We start from the raw sequence: 17791 nt of genomic DNA on the forward strand, positions 1-17791 counted from the left end.
AGAAGAAGACGGAAAAAAATATATATAAAAAGAAAAAGAGAGAGAGAGAGAGATAGACTGACTTAGTGAGCGAGTGAGTGAGAGAGTGAGAGTGAGTGAGAGTGAATGAGTGAGTGAGTGATTGAGTGAGTGAGTGAGTGAGAACAAATGAGTTAAAGCAAGTGAGTGAGAGAGATCGAATGAATGAAAGTCTGAATGACAGAAAGAAAAAAGGATGAAGAAAGAAGCATGAAGAAAAAAAATGTATATGGAGTTGCTGACATGAGTGCAATCTACAAAGCCGTTGAGGCTGATCCTCATGGGAGGATTATTGCACCAGGACCCTTAGCACTTTTAAAATGCCATTCAATGCCACGGGCTAGATGTAAACTGCAGATGACCATGTTGTGGTAGTTACCATGGATACCCAAGTGATGTGTGAGCTAACACATAGGCCCAACAGATTCCAAGAAGGCCAGAATCACCAGCGGCACCACCATCGATTGTCAGGTCACCCGGATTCAGCAAATACCAGAGTCCAAAATGATGCAGGTTTATACTGTTAATTTTCAGTTTATCGTTACAGTTGGTGTTATTCCATGTCGGAAGGGACGCAGCTACAGCCAGTGGGGTAACTAGAGACAGGCAGGCAGCTATGTGCAACAAAGGTAGGCGTGTTGTTTTCATATGCAGATCTGAAATATTGTCTTATATGCAAGAGGAGGAGTGATGGGGGTTCAGGCAAAAGCCAGGCTATGGATTGCATTGCTAAATGCTCCATCAGAGTGCAATGGTCGCCTGTCCTTTTTTTAAGTGATGATGTGGGTTTAGCCTGTGCTGTATGTATGTATGGGTGGCTGACTGCCACCCACCCAGAGAGTGTATGGGAGGCTGGTTGGCTGCCAGCCTTCCTTCCATTCCTATGAGTAATGTGAGTGCTCATGAAGGGGACATGGTTGGGTCCACCCCTTTCCCGGTTATCCCCTCTAGGCCTTTTGGCTTAGATCAAGTGTAAAAAAAGAAAGGATCTTGCGACAGATCGCCTCCTGAGGCACGTTTGTTTTTTGTGTGAATACTTGCACTTGGGTGACTTGTGAGCACATACTGATACATACGTTCCCTATTTGGGGACCATAAATTAAATGGATTTTTGAGAAAGGGAGCTGATTTGGAAGCTTGCTTCTGTCGCCCTATGCATTGACCCGATGTGGCAGTATCTTCGGGTAGTGAACAGTGCACCACCCCATTCCAGTGTTAAACAAGAAAGATTCTCATTTAATCCTCCGTGGGTGAGAATTTGAGTTTGAGAATTGGAGACCAAAATGATGAGTTGCACTGACTGGTTTATGAACGTCTATTCATTTAGCGTTTTAATGACCATGTTTGCACACTGATTGGTGTAAAAAAATAAAATAAAACTAAATAATAATAATCTAGCACACCTGTGCAGGTTTGACATGACATGACAGGTAGCTGTTTTGTGGGTGGTGCTGAATCCTGTTAAATGACGTGAGGGTCTCATGCCTATACACAAGGGTGTGTCATTGCTGTTGCTTGACCATGCATTGGTTTCTGTGGTCAGTGAATGATAAAAACAAAATTTACCATCCATTGATGGATGGGAAATCCGCCATGAGGCATTTGTTTTTAGAAACTGCTGCTCACAACCAATGTTGCAATGGAGTGTCTCCATCTGCTGGTGGTATTGGAAAGGCATTAGTGCTATGACAGGGTCTGAAGAAGAAGAAGAAGAAGAAGAAGACGGAAAAAAATATATATAAAAAGAAAAAGAGAGAGAGAGAGAGAGAGAGACTGACTTAGTGAGCGAGTGAGTGAGAGAGTGAGAGTGAGTGAGAGTGAATGAGTGAGTGAGTGATTGAGTGAGTTAGTGAGTGAGAACAAATGAGTTAAAGCAAGTGAGTGAGAGAGATCGAATGAATGAAAGTCTGAATGACAGAAAGAAAAAAGGATGAAGAAAGAAGCATGAAGAAAAAAAAATGTATATGGAGTTGCTGACATGAGTGCAATCTACAAAGCCGTTGAGGCTGATCCTCATGGGAGGATTATTGCACCAGGACCCTTAGCACTTTTAAAATGCCATTCAATGCCACGGGCTAGATGTAAACTGCAGATGACCATGTTGTGGTAGTTACCATGGATACCCAAGTGATGTGTGAGCTAACACATAGGCCCAACAGATTCCAAGAAGGCCAGAATCACCAGCGGCACCACCATCGATTGTCAGGTCACCCGGATTCAGCAAATACCAGAGTCCAAAATGATGCAGGTTTATACTGTTAATTTTCAGTTTATCGTTACAGTTGGTGTTATTCCATGTCGGAAGGGACGCAGCTACAGCCAGTGGGGTAACTAGAGACAGGCAGGCAGCTATGTGCAACAAAGGTAGGCGTGTTGTTTTCATATGCAGATCTGAAATATTGTCTTATATGCAAGAGGAGGAGTGATGGGGGTTCAGGCAAAAGCCAGGCTATGGATTGCATTGCTAAATGCTCCATCAGAGTGCAATGGTCGCCTGTCCTTTTTTTAAGTGATGATGTGGGTTTAGCCTGTGCTGTATGTATGTATGGGTGGCTGACTGCCACCCACCCAGAGAGTGTATGGGAGGCTGGTTGGCTGCCAGCCTTCCTTCCATTCCTATGAGTAATGTGAGTGCTCATGAAGGGGACATGGTTGGGTCCACCCCTTTCCCGGTTATCCCCTCTAGGCCTTTTGGCTTAGATCAAGTGTAAAAAAAGAAAGGATCTTGCGACAGACCGCATCCTGAGGCACGTTTTTTTTTTTGTGTGAATACTTGCACTTGGGTGACTTGTGAGCACATACTGATACATACGTTCCCTATCTGGGGACCATAAATTAAATGGATTTTTGAGAAAGGGAGCTGATTTGGAAGCTTGCTTCTGTCGCCCTATGCATTGACCCGATGTGGCAGTATCTTCGGGTAGTGAACAGTGCACCACCCCATTCCAGTGTTAAACAAGAAAGATTCTCATTTAATCCTCCGTGGGTGAGAATTTGAGTTTGAGAATTGGAGACCAAAATGATGAGTTGCACTGACTGGTTTATGAACGTCTATTCATTTAGCGTTTTAATGACCATGTTTGCACACTGATTGGTGTAAAAAAATAAAATAAAACTAAATAATAATAATCTAGCACACCTGTGCAGGTTTGACATGACATGACAGGTAGCTGTCTTGTGGGTGGTGCTGAATCCTGTTAAATGACGTGAGGGTCTCATGCCTATACACAAGGGTGTGTCATTGCTGTTGCTTGACCATGCATTGGTTTCTGTGGTCAGTGAATGATAAAAACAAAATTTACCATCCATTGATGGATGGGAAATCCGCCATGAGGCATTTGTTTTTAGAAACTGCTGCTCACAACCAATGTTGCAATGGAGTGTCTCCATCTGCTGGTGGTATTGGAAAGGCATTAGTGCTATGACAGGGTCTGAAGAAGAAGAAGAAGAAGAAGAAGAAGAAGAAGAAGACGGAAAAAAATATATATAAAAAGAAAAAGAGAGAGAGAGAGAGAGAGACTGACTTAGTGAGCGAGTGAGTGAGAGAGTGAGAGTGAGTGAGAGTGAATGAGTGAGTGAGTGATTGAGTGAGTGAGTGAGTGAGTGAGTGAGAACAAATGAGTTAAAGCAAGTGAGTGAGAGAGATCGAATGAATGAAAGTCTGAATGACAGAAAGAAAAAAGGATGAAGAAAGAAGCATGAAGAAAAAAAAATGTATATGGAGTTGCTGACATGAGTGCAATCTACAAAGCCGTTGAGGCTGATCCTCATGGGAGGATTATTGCACCAGGACCCTTAGCACTTTTAAAATGCCATTCAATGCCACGGGCTAGATGTAAACTGCAGATGACCATGTTGTGGTAGTTACCATGGATACCCAAGTGATGTGTGAGCTAACACATAGGCCCAACAGATTCCAAGAAGGCCAGAATCACCAGCGGCACCACCATCGATTGTCAGGTCACCCGGATTCAGCAAATACCAGAGTCCAAAATGATGCAGGTTTATACTGTTAATTTTCAGTTTATCGTTACAGTTGGTGTTATTCCATGTCGGAAGGGACGCAGCTACAGCCAGTGGGGTAACTAGAGACAGGCAGGCAGCTATGTGCAACAAAGGTAGGCGTGTTGTTTTCATATGCAGATCTGAAATATTGTCTTATATGCAAGAGGAGGAGTGATGGGGGTTCAGGCAAAAGCCAGGCTATGGATTGCATTGCTAAATGCTCCATCAGAGTGCAATGGTCGCCTGTCCTTTTTTTAAGTGATGATGTGGGTTTAGCCTGTGCTGTATGTATGTATGGGTGGCTGACTGCCACCCACCCAGAGAGTGTATGGGAGGCTGGTTGGCTGCCAGCCTTCCTTCCATTCCTATGAGTAATGTGAGTGCTCATGAAGGGGACATGGTTGGGTCCACCCCTTTCCCGGTTATCCCCTCTAGGCCTTTTGGCTTAGATCAAATGTAAAAAAAGAAAGGATCTTGCGACAGATCGCATCCTGAGGCACGTTTTTTTTTGTGTGAATACTTGCACTTGGGTGACTTGTGAGCACATACTGATACATACGTTCCCTATCTGGGGACCATAAATTAAATGGATTTTTGAGAAAGGGAGCTGATTTAGAAGCTTGCTTCTGTCGCCCTATGCATTGACCCGATGTGGCAGTATCTTCGGGTAGTGAACAGTGCACCACCCCATTCCAGTGTTAAACAAGAAAGATTCTCATTTAATCCTCCGTGGGTGAGAATTTGAGTTTGAGAATTGGAGACCAAAATGATGAGTTGCACTGACTGGTTTATGAACGTCTATTCATTTAGCGTTTTAATGACCATGTTTGCACACTGATTGGTGTAAAAAAAATAAAATAAAACTAAATAATAATAATCTAGCACACCTGTGCAGGTTTGACATGACATGACAGGTAGCTGTCTTGTGGGTGGTGCTGAATCCTGTTAAATGACGTAAGGGTCTCATGCCTATACACAAGGGTGTGTCATTGCTGTTGCTTGACCATGCATTGGTTTCTGTGGTCAGTGAATGATAAAAACAAAATTTACCATCCATTGATGGATGGGAAATCCGCCATGAGGCATTTGTTTTTAGAAACTGCTGCTCACAACCAATGTTGCAATGGAGTGTCTCCATCTGCTGGTGGTATTGGAAAGGCATTAGTGCTATGACAGGGTCTGAAGAAGAAGAAGAAGAAGAAGACGGAAAAAAATATATATAAAAAGAAAAAGAGAGAGAGAGAGAGAGACTGACTTAGTGAGCGAGTGAGTGAGAGAGTGAGAGTGAGTGAGAGTGAATGAGTGAGTGATTGAGTGAGTGAGTGAGTGAGAACAAATGAGTTAAAGCAAGTGAGTGAGAGAGATCGAATGAATGAAAGTCTGAATGACAGAAAGAAAAAAGGATGAAGAAAGAAGCATGAAGAAAAAAAATGTATATGGAGTTGCTGACATGAGTGCAATCTACAAAGCCGTTGAGGCTGATCCTCATGGGAGGATTATTGCACCAGGACCCTTAGCACTTTTAAAATGCCATTCAATGCCACGGGCTAGATGTAAACTGCAGATGACCATGTTGTGGTAGTTACCATGGATACCCAAGTGATGTGTGAGCTAACACATAGGCCCAACAGATTCCAAGAAGGCCAGAATCACCAGCGGCACCACCATCGATTGTCAGGTCACCCGGATTCAGCAAATACCAGAGTCCAAAATGATGCAGGTTTATACTGTTAATTTTCAGTTTATCGTTACAGTTGGTGTTATTCCATGTCGGAAGGGACGCAGCTACAGCCAGTGGGGTAACTAGAGACAGGCAGGCAGCTATGTGCAACAAAGGTAGGCGTGTTGTTTTCATATGCAGATCTGAAATATTGTCTTATATGCAAGAGGAGGAGTGATGGGGGTTCAGGCAAAAGCCAGGCTATGGATTGCATTGCTAAATGCTCCATCAGAGTGCAATGGTCGCCTGTCCTTTTTTTAAGTGATGATGTGGGTTTAGCCTGTGCTGTATGTATGTATGGGTGGCTGACTGCCACCCACCCAGAGAGTGTATGGGAGGCTGGTTGGCTGCCAGCCTTCCTTCCATTCCTATGAGTAATGTGAGTGCTCATGAAGGGGACATGGTTGGGTCCACCCCTTTCCCGGTTATCCCCTCTAGGCCTTTTGGCTTAGATCAAGTGTAAAAAAAGAAAGGATCTTGCGACAGATTGCATCCTGAGGCATGTTTTTTTTTGTGTGAATACTTGCACTTGGGTGACTTGTGAGCACATACTGATACATACGTTCCCTATCTGGGGACCATAAATTAAATGGATTTTTGAGAAAGGGAGCTGATTTGGAAGCTTGCTTCTGTCGCCCTATGCATTGACCCGATGTGGCAGTATCTTCGGGTAGTGAACAGTGCACCACCCCATTCCAGTGTTAAACAAGAAAGATTCTCATTTAATCCTCCGTGGGTGAGAATTTGAGTTTGAGAATTGGAGACCAAAATGATGAGTTGCACTGACTGGTTTATGAACGTCTATTCATTTAGCGTTTTAATGACCATGTTTGCACACTGATTGGTGTAAAAAAAATAAAATAAAACTAAATAATAATAATCTAGCACACCTGTGCAGGTTTGACATGACATGACAGGTAGCTGTCTTGTGGGTGGTGCTGAATCCTGTTAAATGACGTGAGGGTCTCATGCCTATACACAAGGGTGTGTCATTGCTGTTGCTTGACCATGCATTGGTTTCTGTGGTCAGTGAATGATAAAAACAAAATTTACCATCCATTGATGGATGGGAAATCCGCCATGAGGCATTTGTTTTTAGAAACTGCTGCTCACAACCAATGTTGCAATGGAGTGTCTCCATCTGCTGGTGGTATTGGAAAGGCATTAGTGCTATGACAGGGTCTGAAGAAGAAGAAGAAGACGGAAAAAAATATATATAAAAAGAAAAAGAGAGAGAGAGAGAGAGAGACTGACTTAGTGAGCGAGTGAGTGAGAGAGTGAGAGTGAGTGAGAGTGAATGAGTGAGTGAGTGATTGAGTGAGTGAGTGAGTGAGAACAAATGAGTTAAAGCAAGTGAGTGAGAGAGATCGAATGAATGAAAGTCTGAATGACAGAAAGAAAAAAGGATGAAGAAAGAAGCATGAAGAAAAAAAATGTATATGGAGTTGCTGACATGAGTGCAATCTACAAAGCCGTTGAGGCTGATCCTCATGGGAGGATTATTGCACCAGGACCCTTAGCACTTTTAAAATGCCATTCAATGCCACGGGCTAGATGTAAACTGCAGATGACCATGTTGTGGTAGTTACCATGGATACCCAAGTGATGTGTGAGCTAACACATAGGCCCAACAGATTCCAAGAAGGCCAGAATCACCAGCGGCACCACCATCGATTGTCAGGTCACCCGGATTCAGCAAATACCAGAGTCCAAAATGATGCAGGTTTATACTGTTAATTTTCAGTTTATCGTTACAGTTGGTGTTATTCCATGTCGGAAGGGACGCAGCTACAGCCAGTGGGGTAACTAGAGACAGGCAGGCAGCTATGTGCAACAAAGGTAGGCGTGTTGTTTTCATATGCAGATCTGAAATATTGTCTTATATGCAAGAGGAGGAGTGATGGGGGTTCAGGCAAAAGCCAGGCTATGGATTGCATTGCTAAATGCTCCATCAGAGTGCAATGGTCGCCTGTCCTTTTTTTAAGTGATGATGTGGGTTTAGCCTGTGCTGTATGTATGTATGGGTGGCTGACTGCCACCCACCCAGAGAGTGTATGGGAGGCTGGTTGGCTGCCAGCCTTCCTTCCATTCCTATGAGTAATGTGAGTGCTCATGAAGGGGACATGGTTGGGTCCACCCCTTTCCCGGTTATCCCCTCTAGGCCTTTTGGCTTAGATCAAGTGTAAAAAAAAGAAAGGATCTTGCGACAGATCGCATCCTGAGGCACGTTTTTTTTTTGTGTGAATACTTGCACTTGGGTGACTTGTGAGCACATAATGATACATACGTTCCCTATCTGGGGACCATAAATTAAATGGATTTTTGAGAAAGGGAGCTGATTTGGAAGCTTGCTTCTGTCGCCCTATGCATTGACCCGATGTGGCAGTATCTTCGGGTAGTGAACAGTGCACCACCCCATTCCAGTGTTAAACAAGAAAGATTCTCATTTAATCCTCCGTGGGTGAGAATTTGAGTTTGAGAATTGGAGACCAAAATGATGAGTTGCACTGACTGGTTTATGAACGTCTATTCATTTAGCGTTTTAATGACCATGTTTGCACACTGATTGGTGTAAAAAAATAAAATAAAACTAAATAATAATAATCTAGCACACCTGTGCAGGTTTGACATGACATGACAGGTAGCTGTCTTGTGGGTGGTGCTGAATCCTGTTAAATGACGTGAGGGTCTCATGCCTATACACAAGGGTGTGTCATTGCTGTTGCTTGACCATGCATTGGTATCTGTGGTCAGTGAATGATAAAAACAAAATTTACCATCCATTGATGGATGGGAAATCCGCCATGAGGCATTTGTTTTTAGAAACTGCTGCTCACAACCAATGTTGCAATGGAGTGTCTCCATCTGCTGGTGGTATTGGAAAGGCATTAGTGCTATGACAGGGTCTGAAGAAGAAGAAGAAGAAGACGGAAAAAAATATATATAAAAAGAAAAAGAGAGAGAGAGAGAGAGAGACTGACTTAGTGAGCGAGTGAGTGAGAGAGTGAGAGTGAGTGAGAGTGAATGAGTGAGTGAGTGAGTGAGAACAAATGAGTTAAAGCAAGTGAGTGAGAGAGATCGAATGAATGAAAGTCTGAATGACAGAAAGAAAAAAGGATGAAGAAAGAAGCATGAAGAAAAAAAAATGTATATGGAGTTGCTGACATGAGTGCAATCTACAAAGCCGTTGAGGCTGATCCTCATGGGAGGATTATTGCACCAGGACCCTTAGCACTTTTAAAATGCCATTCAATGCCACGGGCTAGATGTAAACTGCAGATGACCATGTTGTGGTAGTTACCATGGATACCCAAGTGATGTGTGAGCTAACACATAGGCCCAACAGATTCCAAGAAGGCCAGAATCACCAGCGGCACCACCATCGATTGTCAGGTCACCCGGATTCAGCAAATACCAGAGTCCAAAATGATGCAGGTTTATACTGTTAATTTTCAGTTTATCGTTACAGTTGGTGTTATTCCATGTTGGAAGGGACGCAGCTACAGCCAGTGGGGTAACTAGAGACAGGCAGGCAGCTATGTGCAACAAAGGTAGGCGTGTTGTTTTCATATGCAGATCTGAAATATTGTCTTATATGCAAGAGGAGGAGTGATGGGGGTTCAGGCAAAAGCCAGGCTATGGATTGCATTGCTAAATGCTCCATCAGAGTGCAATGGTCGCCTGTCCTTTTTTTAAGTGATGATGTGGGTTTAGCCTGTGCTGTATGTATGTATGGGTGGCTGACTGCCACCCACCCAGAGAGTGTATGGGAGGCTGGTTGGCTGCCAGCCTTCCTTCCATTCCTATGAGTAATGTGAGTGCTCATGAAGGTGACATGGTTGGGTCCACCCCTTTCCCGGTTATCCCCTCTAGGCCTTTTGGCTTAGATCAAGTGTAAAAAAAGAAAGGATCTTGCGACAGATCGCATCCTGAGGCACGTTTTTTTTTTGTGTGAATACTTGCACTTGGGTGACTTGTGAGCACATACTGATACATACGTTCCCTATCTGGGGACCATAAATTTAATGGATTTTTGAGAAAGGGAGCTGATTTGGAAGCTTGCTTCTGTTGCCCTATGCATTGACCCGATGTGGCAGTATCTTCGGGTAGTGAACAGTGCACCACCCCATTCCAGTGTTAAACAAGAAAGATTCTCATTTAATCCTCCGTGGGTGAGAATTTGAGTTTGAGAATTGGAGACCAAAATGATGAGTTGCACTGACTGGTTTATGAACGTCTATTCATTTAGCGTTTTAATGACCATGTTTGCACACTGATTGGTGTAAAAAAATAAAATAAAACTAAATAATAATAATCTAGCACACCTGTGCAGGTTTGACATGACATGACAGGTAGCTGTCTTGTGGGTGGTGCTGAATCCTGTTAAATGACGTGAGGGTCTCATGCCTATACACAAGGGTGTGTCATTGCTGTTGCTTGACCATGCATTGGTTTCTGTGGTCAGTGAATGATAAAAACAAAATTTACCATCCATTGATGGATGGGAAATCCGCCATGAGGCATTTGTTTTTAGAAACTGCTGCTCACAACCAATGTTGCAATGGAGTGTCTCCATCTGCTGGTGGTATTGGAAAGGCATTAGTGCTATGACAGGGTCTGAAGAAGAAGAAGAAGAAGAAGAAGAAGACGGAAAAAAATATATATAAAAAGAAAAAGAGAGAGAGAGAGAGAGAGAGACTGACTTAGTGAGCGAGTGAGTGAGAGAGTGAGAGTGAGTGAGAGTGAATGAGTGAGTGAGTGATTGAGTGAGTGAGTGAGTGAGTGAGAACAAATGAGTTAAAGCAAGTGAGTGAGAGAGATCGAATGAATGAAAGTCTGAATGACAGAAAGAAAAAAGGATGAAGAAAGAAGCATGAAGAAAAAAAAATGTATATGGAGTTGCTGACATGAGTGCAATCTACAAAGCCGTTGAGGCTGATCCTCATGGGAGGATTATTGCACCAGGACCCTTAGCACTTTTAAAATGCCATTCAATGCCACGGGCTAGATGTAAACTGCAGATGACCATGTTGTGGTAGTTACCATGGATACCCAAGTGATGTGTGAGCTAACACATAGGCCCAACAGATTCCAAGAAGGCCAGAATCACCAGCGGCACCACCATCGATTGTCAGGTCACCCGGATTCAGCAAATACCAGAGTCCAAAATGATGCAGGTTTATACTGTTAATTTTCAGTTTATCGTTACAGTTGGTGTTATTCCATGTCGGAAGGGACGCAGCTACAGCCAGTGGGGTAACTAGAGACAGGCAGGCAGCTATGTGCAACAAAGGTAGGCGTGTTGTTTTCATATGCAGATCTGAAATATTGTCTTATATGCAAGAGGAGGAGTGATGGGGGTTCAGGCAAAAGCCAGGCTATGGATTGCATTGCTAAATGCTCCATCAGAGTGCAATGGTCGCCTGTCCTTTTTTTAAGTGATGATGTGGGTTTAGCCTGTGCTGTATGTATGTATGGGTGGCTGACTGCCACCCACCCAGAGAGTGTATGGGAGGCTGGTTGGCTGCCAGCCTTCCTTCCATTCCTATGAGTAATGTGAGTGCTCATGAAGGGGACATGGTTGGGTCCACCCCTTTCCCGGTTATCCCCTCTAGGCTTTTTGGCTTAGATCAAGTGTAAAAAAAGAAAGGATCTTGCGACAGATCGCATCCTGAGGCACGTTTTTTTTTTGTGTGAATACTTGCACTTGGGTGACTTGTGAGCACATACTGATACATACGTTCCCTATCTGGGGACCATAAATTAAATGGATTTTTGAGAAAGGGAGCTGATTTGGAAGCTTGCTTCTGTCGCCCTATGCATTGACCAGATGTGGCAGTATCTTCGGGTAGTGAACAGTGCACCACCCCATTCCAGTGTTAAACAAGAAAGATTCTCATTTAATCCTCCGCGGGTGAGAATTTGAGTTTGAGAATTGGAGACCAAAATGATGAGTTGCACTGACTGGTTTATGAACGTCTATTCATTTAGCGTTTTAATGACCATGTTTGCACACTGATTGGTGTAAAAAAATAAAACAAAACTAAATAATAATAATCTAGCACACCTGTGCAGGTTTGACATGACATGACAGGTAGCTGTCTTGTGGGTGGTGCTGAATCCTGTTAAATGACGTGAGGGTCTCATGCCTATACACAAGGGTGTGTCATTGCTGTTGCTTGACCATGCATTGGTTTCTGTGGTCAGTGAATGATAAAAACAAAATTTACCATCCATTGATGGATGGGAAATCCGCCATGAGGCATTTGTTTTTAGAAACTGCTGCTCACAACCAATGTTGCAATGGAGTGTCTCCATCTGCTGGTGGTATTGGAAAGGCATTAGTGCTATGACAGGGTCTGAAGAAGAAGAAGAAGAAGAAGAAGAAGACGGAAAAAAATATATATAAAAAGAAAAAGAAAGAGAGAGAGAGAGAGACTGACTTAGTGAGCGAGTGAGTGAGAGAGTGAGAGTGAGTGAGAGTGAATGAGTGAGTGAGTGATTGAGTGAGTGAGTGAGTCAGTGAGAACAAATGAGTTAAAGCAAGTGAGTGAGAGAGATCGAATGAATGAAAGTCTGAATGACAGAAAGAAAAAAGGATGAAGAAAGAAGCATGAAGAAAAAAAAATGTATATGGAGTTGCTGACATGAGTGCAATCTACAAAGCCGTTGAGGCTGATCCTCATGGGAGGATTATTGCACCAGGACCCTTAGCACTTTTAAAATGCCATTCAATGCCACGGGCTAGATGTAAACTGCAGATGACCATGTTGTGGTAGTTACCATGGATACCCAAGTGATGTGTGAGCTAACACATAGGCCCAACAGATTCCAAGAAGGCCAGAATCACCAGCGGCACCACCATCGATTGTCAGGTCACCCGGATTCAGCAAATACCAGAGTCCAAAATGATGCAGGTTTATACTGTTAATTTTCAGTTTATCGTTACAGTTGGTGTTATTCCATGTCGGAAGGGACGCAGCTACAGCCAGTGGGGTAACTAGAGACAGGCAGGCAGCTATGTGCAACAAAGGTAGGCGTGTTGTTTTCATATGCAGATCTGAAATATTGTCTTATATGCAAGAGGAGGAGTGATGGGGGTTCAGGCAAAAGCCAGGCTATGGATTGCATTGCTAAATGCTCCATCAGAGTGCAATGGTCGCCTGTCCTTTTTTTAAGTGATGATGTGGGTTTAGCCTGTGCTGTATGTATGTATGGGTGGCTGACTGCCACCCACCCAGAGAGTGTATGGGAGGCTGGTTGGCTGCCAGCCTTCCTTCCATTCCTATGAGTAATGTGAGTGCTCATGAAGGGGACATGGTTGGGTCCACCCCTTTCCCGGTTATCCCCTCTAGGCCTTTTGGCTTAGATCAAGTGTAAAAAAAGAAAGGATCTTGCGACAGATCGCATCCTGAGGCACGTTTTTTTTTTTTGTGTGAATACTTGCACTTGGGTGACTTGTGAGCACATACTGATACATACGTTCCCTATCTGGGGACCATAAATTAAATGGATTTTTGAGAAAGGGAGCTGATTTGGAAGCTTGCTTCTGTCACCCTATGCATTGACCCGATGTGGCAGTATCTTCGGGTAGTGAACAGTGCACCACCCCATTCCAGTGTTAAACAAGAAAGATTCTCATTTAATCCTCCGTGGGTGAGAATTTGAGTTTGAGAATTGGAGACCAAAATGATGAGTTGCACTGACTGGTTTATGAACGTCTATTCATTTAGCGTTTTAATGACCATGTTTGCACACTGATTGGTGTAAAAAAATAAAATAAAACTAAATAATAATAATCTAGCACACCTGTGCAGGTTTGACATGACATGACAGGTAGCTGTCTTGTGGGTGGTGCTGAATCCTGTTAAATGACGTGAGGGTCTCATGCCTATACACAAGGGTGTGTCATTGCTGTTGCTTGACCATGCATTGGTTTCTGTGGTCAGTGAATGATAAAAACAAAATTTACCATCCATTGATGGATGGGAAATCCGCCATGAGGCATTTGTTTTTAGAAACTGCTGCTCACAACCAATGTTGCAATGGAGTGTCTCCATCTGCTGGTGGTATTGGAAAGGCATTAGTGTTATGACAGGGTCTGAAGAAGAAGAAGAAGAAGAAGACGGAAAAAAATATATATAAAAAGAAAAAGAGAGAGAGAGAGAGACTGACTTAGTGAGCGAGTGAGTGAGAGAGTGTGAGTGAGTGATTGAGTGAGTGAGTGAGAACAAATGAGTTAAAGCAAGTGAGTGAGAGAGATCGAATGAATGAAAGTCTGAATGACAGAAAGAAAAAAGGATGAAGAAAGAAGCATGAAGAAAAAAAAATGTATATGGAGTTGCTGACATGAGTGCAATCTACAAAGCCGTTGAGGCTGATCCTCATGGGAGGATTATTGCACCAGGACCCTTAGCACTTTTAAAATGCCATTCAATGCCACGGGCTAGATGTAAACTGCAGATGACCATGTTGTGGTAGTTACCATGGATACCCAAGTGATGTGTGAGCTAACACATAGGCCCAACAGATTCCAAGAAGGCCAGAATCACCAGCGGCACCACCATCGATTGTCAGGTCACCCGGATTCAGCAAATACCAGAGTCCAAAATGATGCAGGTTTATACTGTTAATTTTCAGTTTATCGTTACAGTTGGTGTTATTCCATGTCGGAAGGGACGCAGCTACAGCCAGTGCGGTAACTAGAGACAGGCAGGCAGCTATGTGCAACAAAGGTAGGCGTGTTGTTTTCATATGCAGATCTGAAATATTGTCTTATATGCAAGAGGAGGAGTGATGGGAGTTCAGGCAAAAGCCAGGCTATGGATTGCATTGCTAAATGCTCCATCAGAGTGCAATGGTCGCCTGTCCTTTTTTTAAGTGATGATGTGGGTTTAGCCTGTGCTGTATGTATGTATGGGTGGCTGACTGCCACCCACCCAGAGAGTGTATGGGAAGCTGGTTGGCTGCCAGCCTTCCTTCCATTCCTATGAGTAATGTGAGTGCTCATGAAGGGGACATGGTTGGGTCCACCCCTTTCCCGGTTATCCCCTCTAGGCCTTTTGGCTTAGATCAAGTGTAAAAAAAGAAAGGATCTTGCGACAGATCGCATCCTGAGGCACGTTTTTTTTTGTGTGAATACTTGCACTTGGGTGACTTGTGAGCACATACTGATACATACGTTCCCTATCTGGGGACCATAAATTAAATGGTTTTTTGAGAAAGGGAGCTGATTTGGAATCTTGCTTCTGTCGCCCTATGCATTGACCTGATGTGGCAGTATCTTCGGGTAGTGAACAGTGCACCACCCCATTCCAGTGTTAAACAAGAAAGATTCTCATTTAATCCTCCGTGGGTGAGAATTTGAGTTTGAGAATTGGAGACCAAAATGATGAGTTGCACTGACTGGTTTATGAACGTCTATTCATTTAGCGTTTTAATGACCATGTTTGCACACTGATTGGTGTAAAAAAATAAAATAAAACTAAATAATAATAATCTAGCACACCTGTGCAGGTTTGACATGACATGACAGGTAGCTGTCTTGTGGGTGGTGCTGAATCCTGTTAAATGACGTGAGGGTCTCATGCCTATACACAAGGGTGTGTCATTGCTGTTGCTTGACCATGCATTGGTTTCTGTGGTCAGTGAATGATAAAAACAAAATTTACCATCCATTGATGGATGGGAAATCCGCCATGAGGCATTTGTTTTTAGAAACTGCTGCTCACAACCAATGTTGCAATGGAGTGTCTCCATCTGCTGGTGGTATTGGAAAGGCATTAGTGCTATGACAGGGTCAGAAGAAGAAGAAGAAGAAGAAGAAGAAGAAGACGGAAAAAAATATATATAAAAAGAAAAAGAGAGAGAGAGAGAGAGACTGACTTAGTGAGCGAGTGAGTGAGAGAGTGAGAGAGAGTGAGAGTGAGTGAGAGTGAATGAGTGAGTGAGTGATTGAGTGAGTGAGTGAGTGAGTGAGAACAAATGAGTTAAAGCAAGTGAGTGAGAGAGATCGAATGAATGAAAGTCTGAATGACAGAAAGAAAAAAGGATGAAGAAAGAAGCATGAAGAAAAAAAAATGTATATGGAGTTGCTGACATGAGTGCAATCTACAAAGCCGTTGAGGCTGATCCTCATGGGAGGATTATTGCACCAGGACCCTTAGCACTTTTAAAATGCCATTCAATGCCACGGGCTAGATGTAAACTGCAGATGACCATGTTGTGGTAGTTACCATGGATACCCAAGTGATGTGTGAGCTAACACATAGGCCCAACAGATTCCAAGAAGGCCAGAATCACCAGCGGCACCACCATCGATTGTCAGGTCACCCGGATTTAGCAAATACCAGAGTCCAAAATGATGCAGGTTTATACTGTTAATTTTCAGTTTATCGTTACAGTTGGTGTTATTCCATGTCGGAAGGGACGCAGCTACAGCCAGTGGGGTAACTAGAGACAGGCAGGCAGCTATGTGCAACAAAGGTAGGCGTGTTGTTTTCATATGCAGATCTGAAATATTGTCTTATATGCAAGAGGAGGAGTGATGGGGGTTCAGGCAAAAGCCAGGCTATGGATTGCATTGCTAAATGCTCTATCAGAGTGCAATGGTCGTCTGTCCTTTTTTTAAGTGATGATGTGGGTTTAGCCTGTGCTGTATGTATGTATGGGTGGCTGACTGCCACCCACCCAGAGAGTGTATGGGAGGCTGGTTGGCTGCCAGCCTTCCTTCCATTCCTATGAGTAATGTGAGTGCTCATGAAGGGGACATGGTTGGGTCCACCCCTTTCCCGGTTATCCCCTCTAGGTCTTTTGGCTTAGATCAAGTGTAAAAAAAGAAAGGATCTTGCGACAGATCGCATCCTGAGGCACGTTTTTTTTTGTGTGAATACTTGCACTTGGGTGACTTGTGAGCACATACTGATACATACGTTCCCTATCTGGGGACCATAAATTAAATGGATTTTTGAGAAAGGGAGCTGATTTGGAAGCTTGCTTCTGTCGCCCTATGCATTGACCCGATGTGGCAGTATCTTCGGGTAGTGAACAGTGCACCACCCCATTCCAGTGTTAAACAAGAAAGATTCTCATTTAATCCTCCGTGGGTGAGAATTTGAGTTTGAGAATTGGAGACCAAAATGATGAGTTGCACTGACTGGTTTATGAACGTCTATTCATTTAGCGTTTTAATGACCATGTTTGCACACTGATTGGTGTAAAAAAATAAAATAAAACTAAATAATAATAATCTAGCACACCTGTGCAGGTTTGACATGACATGACAGGTAGCTGTCTTGTGGGTGGTGCTGAATCCTGTTAAATGACGTGAGGGTCTCATGCCTATACACAAGGGTGTGTCATTGCTGTTGCTTGACCATGCATTGGTTTCTGTGGTCAGTGAATGATAAAAACAAAATTTACCATCCATTGATGGATGGGAAATCCGCCATGAGGCATTTGTTTTTAGAAACTGCTGCTCACAACCAATGTTGCAATGGAGTGTCTCCATCTGCTGGTGGTATTGGAAAGGCATTAGTGCTATGACAGGGTCTGAAGAAGAAGAAGAAGACGGAAAAAAATATATATAAAAAGAAAAAGAGAGAGAGAGAGAGAGAGACTGACTTAGTGAGCGAGTGAGTGAGAGAGTGAGAGTGAGTGAGAGTGAGTGAGAGTGAGTGAGTGAGTGAGTGAGTGAGAACAAATGAGTTAAAGCAAGTGAGTGAGAGAGATCGAATGAATGAAAGTCTGAATGACAGAAAGAAAAAAGGATGAAGAAAGAAGCATGAAGAAAAAAAAATGTATATGGAGTTGCTGACATGAGTGCAATCTACCAAGCCGTTGAGGCTGATCCTCATGGGAGGATTATTGCACCAGGACCCTTAGCACTTTTAAAATGCCATTCAATGCCACGGGCTAGATGTAAACTGCAGATGACCATGTTGTGGTAGTTACCATGGATACCCAAGTGATGTGTGAGCTAACACATAGGCCCAACAGATTCCAAGAAGGCCAGAATCACCAGCGGCACCACCATCGATTGTCAGGTCA

At 43.4% G+C, this 17791-nt stretch overlaps 10 pseudogenes; all 10 read left to right on the top strand.

Annotated features, from left to right (window-relative positions):
* Positions 1-958: 958 nt before the first annotated feature.
* Positions 959-1223, top strand: LOC130287773 (U2 spliceosomal RNA; annotated as a pseudogene).
* Positions 1224-2693: 1470 nt separating this feature from the next.
* Positions 2694-2959, top strand: LOC130288374 (U2 spliceosomal RNA; annotated as a pseudogene).
* A 1488-nt stretch (positions 2960-4447) lies between these two features.
* LOC130289582 (U2 spliceosomal RNA) lies at positions 4448-4711 on the top strand (annotated as a pseudogene).
* Positions 4712-6170: 1459 nt separating this feature from the next.
* On the top strand, positions 6171-6434 carry LOC130290214 (U2 spliceosomal RNA; annotated as a pseudogene).
* Positions 6435-7893: 1459 nt separating this feature from the next.
* On the top strand, positions 7894-8159 carry LOC130288650 (U2 spliceosomal RNA; annotated as a pseudogene).
* Positions 8160-9605: 1446 nt separating this feature from the next.
* On the top strand, positions 9606-9870 carry LOC130289533 (U2 spliceosomal RNA; annotated as a pseudogene).
* A 1477-nt stretch (positions 9871-11347) lies between these two features.
* LOC130289835 (U2 spliceosomal RNA) lies at positions 11348-11612 on the top strand (annotated as a pseudogene).
* Positions 11613-13087: 1475 nt separating this feature from the next.
* LOC130289364 (U2 spliceosomal RNA) lies at positions 13088-13354 on the top strand (annotated as a pseudogene).
* A 1435-nt stretch (positions 13355-14789) lies between these two features.
* On the top strand, positions 14790-15053 carry LOC130289938 (U2 spliceosomal RNA; annotated as a pseudogene).
* A 1486-nt stretch (positions 15054-16539) lies between these two features.
* Positions 16540-16803, top strand: LOC130289741 (U2 spliceosomal RNA; annotated as a pseudogene).
* Positions 16804-17791: the final 988 nt, after the last annotated feature.

Source organism: Hyla sarda, chromosome 8 (genome assembly GCF_029499605.1).
Source record: "Hyla sarda isolate aHylSar1 chromosome 8, aHylSar1.hap1, whole genome shotgun sequence".
NCBI classification, from domain to species: Eukaryota; Metazoa; Chordata; class Amphibia; order Anura; family Hylidae; genus Hyla; species Hyla sarda.